Source organism: Prunus dulcis, chromosome 5 (genome assembly GCF_902201215.1).
Source record: "Prunus dulcis chromosome 5, ALMONDv2, whole genome shotgun sequence".
NCBI lineage: Eukaryota > Viridiplantae > Streptophyta > Magnoliopsida > Rosales > Rosaceae > Prunus > Prunus dulcis.
This window is the reverse complement of record NC_047654.1, coordinates 9,392,567-9,404,945: the sequence shown is the minus strand read 5'-3', so window position 1 is coordinate 9,404,945 and position 12,379 is coordinate 9,392,567.

The following is a 12,379-nucleotide window of genomic DNA, read 5'->3' as shown; positions in this document are numbered from 1 at the left end:
TTTCCACGAGTGTATTGCTGGGAGATGGGGTGTGTGTGTGTGTGTGTGTGTGTGTGTGTGTGTGTTTGAGAGTGAAGTTGTGCAAGCCCTTTATGTTGTGGGTAATATTTATATTTCTCTTTATGCCAGACGACAATGGGTCAGCGAAGAGGATTTGGCAAAGGACTTAAAACTCAACTCAAAGCAACTTTGTCCTACTTTGGAATTTTTAGAGAAGGAAAACCTGGTCACTAGAGATCGTAGGAGACAGGTGATTTTGTTGATTTTAGTTATTGTGTTTGTTGTAATACTTTTTGGTTGCTAGTTGGTTTCGTACATCTGGAACAGTTTTTTTGGTATCATCCTGCTTCGAATTTATTAATTTCTTTCAAGCAATAGGCTTGAAGACAAAGCAGGACATTAACAACATGGTATATCTTTTAGGTATCTTTCAATTGTTTGCACCTTTAATCTCATTTTAGGTAATACAAGATGATTCCCTTCCTCCATGCCGTTCCAATTCATTTTTTTAAAAAAAAACAAGTGTTAATTAATGTACCAGAAGATGCAAAGAAAGAGCTAAAATCCTCAGAAACACGCGACTCTGATGGTCCTTCCGGAATGTCCCGGGAAGCGGCTCCAATTACAGGTAAATGTCATTGTTTGACAATCAGTGCTGAATTTCAGGTTGATCTTTAATTTGAATTTTCATCCTCCTTTAATTCAGTTCATGTCAACAACAATAGATGCATTGATTGATCATGTATGTGCATATTCATGTTTTTTATTTGCAGTTCATGTGTATATAGAAGTTCAATTGGTGACAGATTCTTGAAGTGATGTGCTTGGATATGTAGAAACTTATTTACTTACTTACAAAGAAATCTATAAAACTCGCCTGCTTTTGTGCGTGTGTGTGTGTGTGTGTGTGTGTGAGAGAGAGAGAGAGAGAGAGAGAGAGAGAGAGAGAGAGAGAGAGAGAGAGAGAGAGAGAGAGCAGAGAGCTCTGGTCTTGTTTGCTCTGTCGATATTTTTTACACGCCCACATACACACACACACGGAAACTCTGACAGGCTGCCACCTTTCATCTTGTCATATGAGCTAGCCACTAGCAACATTGGTATCTTGGTGAAGGAATTTCTTTTAATATATCAGTCTTTGTGACTGTTCAATATTCGTTAGTTTGTATGAATTTGTGGTGTCCGTTGTTGTTGTGCTCTCTTTACACTCCCTACAGGCAATGAAGAAAATTACAGGGTCAATGACTTGATTGTGGAAGCTGATGCAGCAGCAGCGGCAGAGGATGAGGATGATATTGACTTGGAGGAAGGCTGAAAGTGCGACGACAGTATTACATACTTTCATGGACTCGTCCTCGTTATTGGAAGGATTTGTATACACTGAATTTTGTGTCGGTACTGTTAGGATAGAACTGACTGCTGTAATTTTAGAGAAAATATAATCGGAGAATTAGTATAATTTATAGGAAATATGTGTGGACATTCTGTGTATTCTTGAGAAATACTGAAGTTGCTACTTCACTGCATTCCCTCTCAGATTTTAAGTCATTTTCACTCTCTCCTGTTTTAATTATTTTATATTATTTTTCTGAAACACAAAACGTGAGACTCCCGCAAGCACTTGGGAAGCTCCCTTAGAGCAACTCCACCCGTTTGCCCTTAGCCATGGCAAGGGTGGAGCTAGGGCAAGCACTATTCACGTGAATAGTGCTTGCCCTTGCAAATAGTAAATTGTGTCTCCCCCCGTTGCCCTTAGCCATGGCAATTACTATTCATTTTTTTGTTTTTTCCTCCTATTTTTTAATGAAAATAATTAATTTGGGTAATATTTTCAGATAAGATTTTCGGATTCCTACGTGTCAAGACTATTCATAATCAGATAAAATTTTCGGATAAGATATTTGGATTCAAATTTTGGATTAATTTCAAAGTTCAAATTTCAGATAAATTTTTGGGTTCAAATTTCGAATGAATTTCAAAATTCAAATTTCAGATAAATTTGGGTTCAAATTTCAGATAAATTTGGGTTCAAATTTCGAATGAATTTCAAAATTCAAATTTCAGATAAATTTTGGTTCAAATTTCAGATAAATTTGGGTTCAAATTTCGGATGAATTTCAAAATTTGAATTTCATACAAATTAGGGTTTAAATTTCGGATGAATTTCAAATTTCAGATAAGATTTCATCCAATAAAATCAAGCCACGTGGCATGTCTATCTTGCCAAATTTTTCTATAAAACCAGAGTCTCAGCTCATACCTCTCACACCACATCTTTCTATATTTTCATTTATGAGAGTTTATAATTCATACTTCATTCATTCTGAATGGAAGAATTTAGGAGATGCTTGGAGAGACAAGAGAGAGAAAGAAGAGAGAGAAACCGTAGAGCAGATGAAGTCAATGAGTTGCAGAGACAAGTCGATGAGCAAGTTCTCATAGCAGTGGCTTTGGAAGAAGAAGAGAACCAAGGTCGCCGCCATAGTTCACAAGCCGGCCGCCGCCGGAATGTGGAAAGACATAGGCATTCTAGGGGTAAGAATCTTTTGGAAGATTATTTTATCCCAACTTCTTTGTACTCTGATGTTGATTTTCTAAGGCGATTTAGAATGCAACCTCATTTGTTCAATAAAGTCATGCATGATATTTGCAATTATGATGCATACTTTGTTCAAAAGTGTGATGCTACTGGGGTTTTGGGGCTTCTTCCGGAGCAAAAGCTTACAGCTGTTATACGAATGTTGGCGTATGGAGCATCTGCTGATCAGGTGGATGAGATTGCCCGGATGGGGAAGTCCACTACGTTGGAGGCTTTGGTAAGATTTTGTCAAGCTGTTGAAACTCTGTACACTAGGGACTACCTGCGTAGACCTACTCCTAGGGACCTCCAACGGCTTCTGCAAAAAGCCGAAGCTCGAGGATTCCCTGGAATGATTGGTAGCATCGACTGCATGCATTGGCAATGGAAGAATTGCCCAGCTGCCTGGTAAGGTGATTATGGAAATCGGAAATGCAATCAATATTTAAAATATATTGGATATTAACAACATATTGAAAAATGCAAGCAATATTAACAAAATATTAAAAATGCAAAAAATATTAACAACATATTGAAAATGCAAGCAATATGAACAAAATATTGAAAATGCAAGCAATATGAACAAAATATTGAAAATGCAAGCAATATTAACAAAATATTGAAAATGCAAAAAATATTAACAACATATTGAAAATGCAAGCAATATTTACAAAATATTGAAAATGCAAGCAATATTAACAAAATATATATATTAGGAGATTAAACTTAATAAAAAAAAAATTATAAAATACTTACCTCGTTAGTACGATTTTGCCCACTTCTATAGTTGTCCATCGCTTTTGCTAGGGCATTTCTCCATTTTCCCAACTCTTTATTGAGAATTTTCCACCTACTGGATAATGCCATCTCCGTACGAGTAGACCCCGGAATTTTTTCACAAAATTCGGCATGAATTTTTTTTCCACATATGAAAAAATTTCATCTCATTGCCGGACACGGGACAATGACAAATTTGGAGCCAAACCTCACACAAGGAAACATCTTCCATGGTGCTCCAAGCCCTCCGGTTTCGATAGAAGAAGCCATAAAAATATGAAATCAAAATGATAGATGAAAAAGAGGAAAATGTTGTGTAAAAAGAGTGAATTATAGTAGAAGTATAATGAAATGTAAGAGTATTGATGTTGAAAGTGAAGGGTATTGATAGGTATTTATAGAAAAAAATTCCAGAATTTTTTAGAATTTTTTTAGAATTTTTTAGAATTTTTTACGATTTTTTTCATATTTTTTTCACCCAAAAAAGCCTCAGCCGTTGGATTAGAAAGGAGAAACAAATCGGAAGGCAGCGAGCGCGACACGTGGCAGCCTACACGTCAGCGCAACCGTTGGCGCGTGCATTGCAAACGGTAAAAAAATTTGAACTGAGAAGGGCTGACGTCAGCACCCGCGTTTTGGACCTGGGGCTGGTTTCGCCTTCGGGCTGGCCCGAGTTGGTGGGTCCCACACGAAACCCGGGCCTGGGCGCAACGCTGGAGCTCGTTTTTTTGTCTGGCCTGCCCTCGCCTCGGGCTGGGCTCTATGGCTGGACTTGCTCTTACGTCACTTGAACCTCAAAACCAGCCCATATGGTGAAATTCCCTGTTTGATTTCTTTCAGCCACGCCATCTTAGCAATCGACAAATGGTAATTGCCAAAGGTCCTCTGTCATTCGATTCTTCCCCATTTAAGCTCCAAATTGCTCTTCCCTTCAAAAGACATCCCTCTTAAGTTTTGCCTTGGTGGAAAAGCATAACCCGAGAGAGCTTTAGAGTCGCTAGAACTTCTCTCCTTTCCCATACCTCTTAAGTTTAGCCTAGGTGGAAAAGCATAACCCGAGAGAGCTCTAGAGTCTCTAGAACTTTCTCCTTCCCCATCGCCCTCTACTAAGAGGTTGATGGCAGTGCCTCCACCTTTGGTTTGGTTTTCCTTCTCTTTCCTTTGTGCTTTTTTGTTTTTTGGTTTCTTTTTGTGTGCCCTTCCTCTCTTGATTTTCTAGATGTAGGCCCAGATTTCCTCAGCACTACTCTTAAGACATTACACCTCTCAACTTTTTTTTCCTCTCGTACATTCACCCCCCAACAGTCACTCCCCCTCCCACAAATACTCAAACCCTAAAATCCTACTTTCCCTAGAATTTTCTCGGTTGTCTACTGATTTGCTGCTGTTTCCCCCTTAAACCCATTTCTCAGATATGAGATCTTTATTTGGAGGTGTGGGCTCTATAGTTTGATGGTCAATTTTGACCAATACTTGACCTCGAACCGCTTGAGCACGATGCATGTTGGTGGCTTGCCTCCCTAAACCCGCGCTCTACATATCCCCTTTCTTGGCTTTCTGAACCTTCTTCTGTCGGCGGCGGCAGATGCTTGTTGTTTCTAGGGTTTTTCGCACTCATCTGACCATTCAAACTTAATTTCCTTTCTTGTCAAACGAGTGAGAGGTGTCGCTATGGTAGAGAAACCCTCCACAAAGCGACGATAATACCTTGCTAACCCCAGAAAACTCCGTACCTCAGTGACATTAGTTGGTCGTGGCCAATTCATTACTGCCTCTACTTTATGGGGACCCTAACCTTCTGCAAAAATCACATGCCCCAAGAAGCTCACTCTGTCCAGCCAAAACATTCATTTACTGAACTTGTCATATAACTGCCTTCTCCTTAAAGTTTTCAGCACAATTTCCAAATGCTTCCTATGCGCCCCTTCATTTTTTGAATAAACAAGAATATTGTCTATGAACACAATCACAAAGCAATCCAAGTAACGTCGGAACACTCTGCTCATGAGATCCATAAACGCAGCTGGCGCATTTGTTAGCCCAAAAGGCATAACTAAAAATTCATAATGGTCGTACCTTGTCCGAAAAGCAGTCTTAGGCACATCTTTTTCTCTGATCCATAACTGATGATAACCTGACCTTAAGTCAATTTTAGAAAACACTTTAGCACCCTTTAACTGATCAAATAAATCATCAATGCAGGGCAACGAATATTTATTCCGTACAGTGACCTTGTTCAACTGTCTATAATCAATGCATAACCTCATGCATAGAACTGGTGCATCCCAAGGAGAAAAACTAGGTCGGATGAAACCCTTGTCCACTAGCTCTTGCAACTGAGTTTTCAATTCTCTTAATTCAGCTGGTGCCATTCTGTATGGCGCCTGTGAAATAGTATTCGTCCTTGGAACGAGATCAATAGTAAACTCAATCTCTCGTTGAGGAGGTAATCCATAAAGATCTTCTGGAAACACATCCAGAAATTCCTGTACTACTGGAATATCCTCCAACTTTAATTCATTATCACGGGTGTCAATTACGTGAGCCAAGTATCCTGAACACCCCTTTTTTAGCAACAGTCTCGCCGTCATAGCTGAAATAAGGCAAGATGGAAGCACTCTGAACTCTCCATAAAAAGCATCCTCAGGTTGTCCGGGACTACGGAATACGACCTCATTTTGAAAACAATCAACTGAAGCATGATGCTTGGCTAACCAATCCATGCTCAGAATAACTTCCAAATCCACCATATCCAGAGGAATTAGGTCCGCCTCCAGAAATACATCCTCTACTAAAACCATGATATCTCAGTATACTACACTAACCGTAAATACATCTCTTGTGGGTACAGAAATGACAAGCTCATCCCGTAGAGCTATGAGTCTTACATTTGCGTTGTGGGCAAAGCTATGTGCAACAAAAGAATGTGTAACCCTAGGGTCAATTAAAATTCTTGTAGGAATCCCAAAAACTGATAACATACCTATGATGACAGCTGGTGACGCTTGTGCTTCCTGTTGAGTCCTACTGTACACTCGACCTGTGGCCCTGGAACGTCTACCATGTCCCCTCTGCTGGCCATACTGGTTTGGGCCCCACTGCTAGACGAGGCCCCCACAAATTGTGATGTGCTTTGTACCCGACTCTGTGCGTCAGTCCCTTAAGTTGGTCCAATAGTAATTTCTATATTCTGCAGAAGCATTGGGCACTCCCTCCAAAAATGCCATGACTGGCCACAATGATAGCACTCAGTGGTCCCCTGCTGACAAGGCCCAAGATGATACCTGCCACATAAAACACACTGGGAACGAATCCTCCCACTAGAAACTAGCTGTTGTTGCCTCCCGGAACCTTTGGTTGTGCCTCCTCTGGGACGGGGTCCAGAACCCACACTTTGATTAGAACCTCCGCTGGAACTGGCTCTAGCTCAGAAAACCCCAAACTTCGGCCACTGGATGACCCTGAGCTGTAACTGCTTCTCTTAGACGTCCCATGACTGGAACTACCCACATCATACTGTCGTCTGCGATTATCGCCTCGTCCCCTGGTCATCATTTGAATAGTTTCAATTAGTGAGGCAGACATCACCAAATCTCCAAAATTAGTTAGATGCTGTCCCATGGTAATATCACATATGGATTCCCTCAATCCTCTGGTGAATAACTGACATTTCTTTCTCTCATCCACAACCAATGGCACGCAGTACTTGGACAGCTCGTGGAATATCTTCTCATATTCTATCATTGTCATATTTCCTTGTTCCAACTGAAGAAAGTATTCCATCTTCATGTTTTGGTAGGCTAGTGGATAGAACTGCTCATCAAATGCAGTTCAAAAATCTGCCCATGTGATAATTGACGGATCCTGATACCGTCTTTTGAAAGACTCCCACCAATGTCTAGCATTTCTAGATAGAAAAAAAAGTGGCCAGGACCACCCTGTGCTCCTGCGGAACGTCTATCACCCTTATAATACTTTCCATCTTTTCGATCCATTCCTCGGCCACATATGGGTCACCATCACCATCAAACTCTATGGCCTCGATTCTTCTAGCTTGGTCAACGTAACTCATAGACGGATCTCTAAACTGCCCGGTCTTGGATAGAGCATGAGTCAATGACTCCAAAGTCAGCTGCAAATTTGGATCAATACGTGGAGTGTGTATCACCGAAACAGCCCCTTTCGGACCTCCAACAAATGATTGCTTGGCAGGTTCCGGTGCCAGTTCAGGAATAGGAAAATTCTCCGGTTCAGGTGAGGGATTCTATCCTCGAAGTTAGAGCGACCGTCTAGTCCCTCTACGAGTGCCACCACATTTAGAGCCCTTAATTCTGTCACAAGATCAAAAATTCATCAAAACCAGATTACACACAAAGTGCATAGTCTATAGGAATTTAAAACTAATGCTCTGACACCAAGTTGATAGGACCCGACCCAAATTCCACTTTGAAATCGTGCCGAACTCTGTGCGTGTTTAACACCTAGTGCCCTTTTTACTAAAATCCAAATTATTTTAAATTTACTTCTGCCGAAAATTTGGTAACCCATTTAAATACCCACTAACCTGTTTAAATTCTTTTAGATTGTAATAAATATTACAATTATACACTTATAATACAAGGATCCTTGGTGGAGTAGTGGTAAGTTACTAGGCTTTAATGAAGGAGGTTATTGGTTCAGAACCCCTTGCCTCCATTACATAAATATTTTAAGGTTATAATGTTATATATATTTGGGAGAGAAGAGGATAAGGAGGATAATAATGATCTTTTTTAATTGGGTTTTTTAATTATTATTATTTTAAACTCTCTCTTTCTCTTTCTCTTTCCATAATGACAAAACATGATTGATAGCTAGTTCAGAAATTACGAGTTACAGCTACCCCCAAGCGAGATGTGTCGACTTGCTGAATGCGTCCGTTTAAAAAGGTTTGTTGACAGGACCCGACCAAAATTCCACTTTGGAATCCATGCCGAACCCTGTGCATGTCCGACACCTGGCGGGTGCTGGGCACAAATGACCAAATTGCCCTTTTTACTAAAATCCAAATTTATTTTAAATTTACTTATGCCGAAAATTCGGCAGAGTTTCAATTATAAATTGCACTTTTTCCAAAATATCAACCTGTCAAGAAAGCATAAATAAAAATATCTCAACTGCCAGCATGCTATCAATTTACATCCGACAATTCAGCCAACATAAATGGCCTCAGGCTATACAAAAATCCTTGGGCAATTCTACAGAGCAACTAAGTTCAGAATTTTCAAAGAAAAAACGTAATTACAAAGGAAATCCTACGTAGCGGAATGGAAGGATGGAGAATAGTGACAGCCCTGTGGTGACGTCCTGGTACACAACTACTACCTGGGGGCGCAAAACATTGAAAAACGTGAGTGGACAAAAATAATGTTTTAGAACATAGAATATCAACATACTAACCACTATGTTAAAACATTTAGAAAATTCAACCATATCCATGTTCAATATTCGTATAAAAATCTAGGCATACGTATCCTCATATATATATATATATATATAGCTGATCATACATTCAGCGAAACATCAACAAAATATATGAGATTGTTAAAAAGAAATAATTTCCTACCACCTACGTGTACCCATCATATATCCGTCAATTCCTTAAATTCCGTCAATTCCTCGGGTCACAATTCGTGACACGTCCTCGTAGGTCTCGGTAATACAAGGTCTACCCGAGCCGCAATCCTCGCAAGCCTGAGGACACTTGGTCCACCTGAGCTGCATTCCTCGCACCACACGATTTGGGCATCCTCGAAACTCTTGGGGCGTTGTCAAACGCGCGCTGACTCAACCGAAGGCAACTAGGATGTCCGTAGACATCATTATAACCAAAGGCAACAATTTATCCGAAGGCAACAACTTGGGTACGTATGGTGGTTTAAAATAAAATACATGCCTTTCTTAGAAAATTACCATTTCATTCCTCATCAAATTATTCAATCCGGATAAAACCACATTTCCTACTTTCTAAGCTATTCACATTAGAATATAACAGTATACAATAAAGAAATATATAAATTCTAGTATTCCTGCTTGGAAAGTAATAACCATAAATAATCCATTCAAAATCAATTTATGAAACTTTGTTTGAATAAAAACCGTTTAGAAAATAAATGTCCACTCACTGTGCGTCCGAGCCGCTTTAACCATTTGAGGGTCCCTCCTGTGGATTAGTTGGTACTAGAGTACCTATTGAAGCCATTACAGATATGTAATTAATAAAAATTGCTTAGCATAATAATTTAATTTAAAACCCTGACCCCCGGCTCCTAAAAGTGTGTGCACAAATTTAAAATCATTCCTATGCCCACTTAAGAATTTCCAAAGAATAGAACGGTCTAAAAAGACCCGAGGCTCGTAAAGCGATAAATTTCATTATCGGTCAACCTAGGACCTCGTGGGGTCCACGACCTCCAATTGTCAATAATTGAGTTTCTATAGGTTATGCATATTTTAATAACCATGTCCTGAAAGTTTGGCCTAAATCGGATGGTTGGATTAATCACGATCGCTCGATCGGACGGTTATCGTTTTATTAAACTTTGGAAAATTGAATCGGAATATCCGGGAGTCCGATTCATGATCCATGAAATCCTACACGATCCTGCGACAGTCTAGATCAACATATAATAAATTGGAAGCAATCCGACGGTTCAAACATCTCGAACCTGGATAACGCACAATAGGCGAAATTTGTTCGAGGTTAAAGGATGTCCGAATCAAAATCCGAGCACTCCTACGCGCTCGTGACAACACAAGGATTATTTTAGAACACAATGCCAGGCCACCACGCTGCCTACGCGCTGCCACACTCTCTGGCAGCGCGTGGGTGGCTTGATCAATTCCAACGACCGGCAAAATTGATAGCCCAGCTTCTGACCCTAGGTTCATAACACCATTTGGAGCCACTTTTGTTCTCGGACCTACCCCGAAAAATGGCCAGAAGTGGCCATAACTTTGAATCTAAAATCGAGTTATCAACGCTAGAAATTGATCAAATTTTACCCAACCATCAGCTAGAACTCGAAGAATAGATGAATTCCCATACTTTGATCACCGGAAATGGCTGCCGAATGACGGAGAATGAAGCCGGCGAAAAATCACGAGAAAACCTATCATTTACTTCGAATTTCCGACGGTTAGGAGGTAGGAGAAGACTGGGGCGGGCTAGTCCTTTTGGCGCCGTTCTGGTATGCTGACGTGGCCGGTGGCGGTGGAATCGAAGAGAGAGGGGGGGGGAGAGAGAGAGAGAGAGAGAGAGAGAGAGAGAGAGAGAGAGTTTTTTTTTCAGTTGCTAATACCAATTTCAACAAAATCACAAGTTTGCTACTGAACTATTTTTATACGCCATTTCTTCGTTACAACTCGATTCGGGCCACTACGTGTCTGTGGATTCGTTTTGACGTGCTCTACGCAACGGTCTAATTTAATTTTCCTGGCTACAAGTCTTTATGATCTCATTATTCCTTCTTTTGGTCAAGTACTGGAGGATAATTAAATTGTTTGCTAGAACTACTTTCACTATCTATTTGAGGCATATTTCATAAACCACATGGATCCGAGGAAATGATATAGGCCTTGTTTATTTCGTTTGAGCCTTTCTAGCCAACCCGTTCATTATTTATCCCTAATTAACCCTTTGAGCCTTCTAAATTGAGCCTATTCGTTTGTTTAAACCACATCACCTGTACCCGAATAACCCTTCAATATATACATCCTTACCCTTCCTAGAGAAGTAGTAAAGCATTATATTTTAAAGACATTCTCAAGAATGCAAGGACTTCAAAGAGTTTACAGAAGAAAAGAAAACAAATGTGAAAAATATTGTAAAACAAAAAAACAAAAACAAAATCAAAAGAGAAAAAAAGTGCAATATCCAAAGTGTGTCAAAACCATAAGTTAGGGGGTATGGTAACTCATCAAAAGAATTGGCAAATTCAAGAAAAGTAAAGAAGAGAAAAAGAAAAGCTCAAAATTTCGAGTCTACTCTTGCATGACACAAAGTTCAACAATCTCTCATTATCAAGGGATGCTTTATTACTGGTTCTCTAGACTTTGTTGTTTTTCATACATTTTTCTTGTTTCACCCATCACTCTAAGTCCCATTACAACTTTAGTAAAAGTCCTATTTGATCCAAGGAAAAGTGTGGTTCATCATGTGGAGAATAGGTGTGGAAGGACTATGGTCGGATGGTTTAAATATTTTTAAGTATGCGATATCTTTCCATGAGATCTTTTATTCATATCTTGTGCCTTCATTTTGATTATGTGAGTACATCCTATTGCTTTGATTCCTCTCACATATTTATGAGTGACAATAACTACTCAAATTTCGAGTGCTTTTATTGGAGTGAACATCCTTGGTGAGATTTGACGTTGAAGCTTGTTCTTATTTGGTTATTTAACTTGTGTGAAGGTTAAGTCGTGGGTCGTATTAATGTTGGCTATTTACACACTACACTCCAAGTTGTTCAATTAAAGTTTGGTTAATCCTTGGATAAAGTCTTAAGTTATTGTTGTTTATTTTTTGGAAGTAATCTAATGGTTGGTGATTATCTCTGGGATCGATATTATGAAGTCAGTTGTTTGTTGTTTGTGTTGATTCTTTGTTTTTAAGTTTTGTTTTTTTCACTGTGTATTTTTAAGTTTTGTTTTATTCTAACGGTTGGTGATTATCCACTGTGTATTTTTCAAACAACGCTGCTATTAACCTAAGAACTAATCTTAGTACCATTTTGCAAATTCAATGATAATATTATAATAATACATGTTTATTTCCCTTAACATTTATCGTTCAAAGCAATTATAATGAGTAATTAAATAATCTTATGCATTTATATTTTTACTTGGTCAAATTGGTTTAATGTCATTTTATTAACTTTGATCAATGACTTCCTATGTAGGCTTGTGTGTTGTGAAAACCAACTCAATTTGCATGCCAAGAAGTGTGCCACCCAAAGATAATATGCTAGTGGCCGATTAAAG